The sequence below is a fragment of the Coregonus lavaretus genome (assembly GCF_964263955.1).
Source record: "Coregonus lavaretus genome assembly, contig: HAP1_SCAFFOLD_756, whole genome shotgun sequence".
In the NCBI taxonomy this organism is placed as follows: Eukaryota; Metazoa; Chordata; class Actinopteri; order Salmoniformes; family Salmonidae; genus Coregonus; species Coregonus lavaretus.
In genome coordinates, this window is record NW_028160146.1 from 248474 (window position 1) to 252345 (window position 3872).

Sequence of the window (3872 nt, forward strand, 5' to 3'; positions counted from 1 at the left end):
ATGGGATGCTAGTCTCCATGCCAGTCCCGGGATGCTAGTCTCCATGCCAGTCCCGGGATACTAGTCTCCATGCCAGTCCCGGGATGCTAGTCTCTATGCCAGTCTCTGTCCATCCGTTCTGTTCTATGCCAGTGGGATGCTAGTCTCCATGCCAGTCCCGGGATGCTAGTCTCCATGCCAGTCCCGGGATGCTAGTCTCCTTGCCAGTCCCGGGATGCTAGTCTCCATGCCAGTCCCGGGATGCTAGTCTCTATGCCAGTCTCTGTCCATCCGTTCTGTTCTATGCCAGTGGGATGCTAGTCTCCATGCCAGTCCCGGGATGCTAGTCTCCATGCCAGTCCCAGGATGCTAGTCTCCATGCCAGTCCCGGGATGCTAGTCTCCATGCCAGTCCCGGGATGCTAGTCTCCATGCCAGTCCCGGGATGCTAGTCTCCATGCCAGTCCCGGAATGCTAGTCTCCATGCCAGTCCCAGGATGCTAGCCTCCATGCCAGTCCCGGGATGCTAGTCTCCATGCCAGTCTCTGTCCATCCGTTCTGTTCTATGCCAATGAGATGCTAGTCTCCATGCCAGTCCCGGGATTCTAGTCTCCATGCCAGTCCCGGGATGCTAGTCTCCATGCCAGTCCCGGGATGCTATTCTCCATGCCAGTCCCGAGATGCTAGTCTCTATGCCAGTCCCAAGATGCTAGTCTCTATGCCAGTCCCGGGATGCTAGTCTCCATGCCAGTCCCGGGATGCTAGTCTCCATGCCAGTCCCGGGATGCTAGTCTCCATGCCAGTCCCGGGATGCTAGTCTCCATGCCAGTCCAGTGATGCTAGTCTCCATGCCAGTCCCGGGATGCTAGTCTCCATGCCAGTCCCGGGATGCTAGTCTCCATGCCAGTCCCGGGATGCTAGTCTCCATGCCAGTCCCGGGATGCTAGTCTCCATGCCAGTCCCGGGATGCTAGTCTCCATGCCAGTCCCGGGATGCTAGTCTCCATGCCAGTCCCGGGATGCTAGTCTCCATGCCAGTCCCGGGATGCTAGTCTCCATGCCAGTCCCGGGATGCTAGTCTCCATGCCAGTCCCGGGATGCTAGTCTCCATGCCAGTCCCAGGATGCTAGTCTCCATGCCAGTCCCCTTCATCCTCATCCTCAAGGTGTCAAAGCAAGACGCAGACTATGAGCCTTGTACGCAATTAATTGTACTGTATCATCCAGATAGCCATATGTATTGATGCACTTTAACATTAGGAATCTGATCACATGGTAAAACAAAATCCCTACTATCAATGTCCCCATTATGGTTAGCCCAAGCTACCATCTAGTGCAGGGGTCCCCAAACTTTTTCCTGTGAGGGCCACATAACTTTTCCCTTCTCTGATGGGGGGCCGGTGTCAGTTTGTAACAGAAAAAGTGTGACGATCGTAGGGGAGCTTAAAAAATTTATTGTTTTCCAGAAAGCCACACATAACCAAATAACCCTTTCCAGGTTCTTTACAGAAAAAAAGTCAGGAAACAAATAATAACACTATTAATGAAATAAATAATAACTAAATAACCCTCTCTGAGTTCTTCACAGAAAAAACAGGAAATAAATAACACTATTTATGAAATAAATAATAACTAAATAACTCTCTCTGGGTTCTTCATAGAAAAAAAAGCCATGGAACATTAACTTTCTGTTGTGCCATGCACAATCTTAACAGATAAAAGTTCAGCTCAGTTGTCAGAGCAGAATCTCTCTGACACATATGAGCAGTCTCTTAAAGTTCTTGTGTTCCTTCCTTATAATCCTTTTGTAGGTTCCAGTAGGCTTGTAGACACCGCTGTTTGCAGCTCTCTCTCATCAACTTCCCTGTGAAAACCACAAAGGAAGCAGGTTGAGAAACTGAACTAAGTGATACAGCACCTACACAGCACAATACATTTCACTACCAGTATGGTTGTAAAGATGGATTTTATCCCAGTAGATTTTATTATGATTATATTTGTTTATGCTCAGAATGACTCATTCAAGTCAGAAAAGTGAGCTTACCTATGTATGTTCATCAGTGTGAACTGTGGGCCTGCATCTGGCTGGTGAGAAGTTGAATATCAGGTTCCATTCTAGTTACAGCCAGTCTCAAGCACTGATGCAAATGTTCATCTGTCAATCTTGATCTCATCGGAGTTTTCAGCAGTTTCATGCGAGAAAAGTTTTTCTCGCAGATATACGTGCTGCCAAAAACTGTGGACATTTTCATTGCGTGTTTTTTGATGTTTGGATATGTGTCGTTTGGGAGGGCGGCATAGAAGTCAATGAGACTGTTGGGCTTGAATGCGTCTTTCAGAACATCACAGTTCTGTAACTCAGCCAACTCAAACTGATATGAAGGCTGGGCTTCATCAATGTCGGCAACAAAGGGGTTCTGAAAAAGACGGATTTCTTTTGCATGAACATGTAGTTCACTGAATCGCACACCGAACTCCGCCTTCAGCATTTCCAGTGCTTCCACGCACTTTTCAGCTGGGAACGGGACCGCTGGGTTCTCTGTCGACAGGTTTTGGGTAGCAGGAAGATGGACGAAGTTGCGCTTTTTTACTTGTTCCAAAAGCAGCGCTAATTTCACCTCAAATGCTTTTATGTGTGAATACATGTCGCAAATGAGTTTCCCCTCGCCTTGTAGCTGCAAGTTAAGGCTGTTAAGTATTTCTGTCACGTCTGTTAAAAATGCGAGGTGCCATTTCCATTCTGGGTCGATCAGCTCTGGGACCGTTTTGTCTTTTAAATGAAGAAATGCGTTAATTTCGGGTAGCAGCTCGTAAAAACGCCTCAAAACTCTGCCCCGGCTCAGCCATCGGACCTCTGTGTAGTACAGCACATCTCCGTGCGTAGACTCCAGTTCAGACAGGAATTCTTGGAACTGCCTGTGTTTAAGTCCCTTTGCTCTGATGAAGTTTATGCACGACACCACAACCTTCATTACAGAATCCCACGTCAACACTTTGCAGCACAGTGCTTGCTGGTGAATTAGGCAGTGGACTCGTAGCGGGGCGGTGAGACCCCTTTTTTCCAACTCCCGGTTCATGCGTCCTATTAGACCGCGAGTTTCGCCCACCATGCTAGGAGCCCCGTCAGTCGTGATGCTAGCTAGCTTTGACCAGTCCAGGTCCAACTTCTCCATGGTTTGGCACACTTTGTCAAAAATATCCTCTCCCGTTGTAGTCCCTTTGAGACTTTGGAGGGCTGCCAGCTCCTCGCATATCTCAAAGTTTGCGCTAACTCCACGAATAAAAATGAGCAGTTGCGCTGTGTCTTGCACGTCCGTGCTCTCATCCAGTGCTAATGAAAAAAGGTCAAATTCTTTCGTCTTCTGCTGCAGCTGGGCATATACATTACTCCCGATTTCTTCAACGCGTCTGGTGATTGTACTCGCCGACAGACTTACGGCATTAAATGCATCTTTCTTCTCGGGACACACCTCCTCCGCGACAGCATCCATACATTTCTTAACAAACTCTCCGTCAGTGAAAGGCTTACCGCTGCTTGCTATCAGTTTAGCAACCCGAAAGCTGGCCCGAACGGATGCCTGGTTCAGCTGAGCTTGGCGTACAAATGTATTCTGCTGAGATAGTAGTCCACTTTTTAGCTTTGAGAGTTTGTCTGCTCGTATTTGGCCTTGCAAGCTATCGTACTTGTCTTTGTGACGGGATTCATAGTGTCGGCGAAGATTGTATTCTTTGAATACCGCCACCGTCTCTTGACAGATGAGACAAACAGCCTTTTCTTTGCATTGAACAAAAAAATAATCGTTTGTCCATTCTGAATCAATTTTTCTCTTACCTAACCTTTTCGCCATTATTCCGTTCTCTCTTTGACAGGGCCGGGCCTAGGATTTTTTTTCTGG

General features: G+C 47.9%; 1 long non-coding RNA gene across 1 annotated transcript; it reads right to left on the reverse strand.

Moving 5' to 3' along the window:
- Nucleotides 1-1414: 1414 nt before the first annotated feature.
- On the reverse strand, nucleotides 1415-2175 carry LOC311122074. The gene is made up of 2 exons (XR_014612378.1): nucleotides 2021-2175; nucleotides 1415-1840 (listed from the first exon to the last, which is right to left on the reverse strand). It is a non-coding gene; the product is annotated as an uncharacterized lncRNA (long non-coding RNA).
- Nucleotides 2176-3872: the final 1697 nt, after the last annotated feature.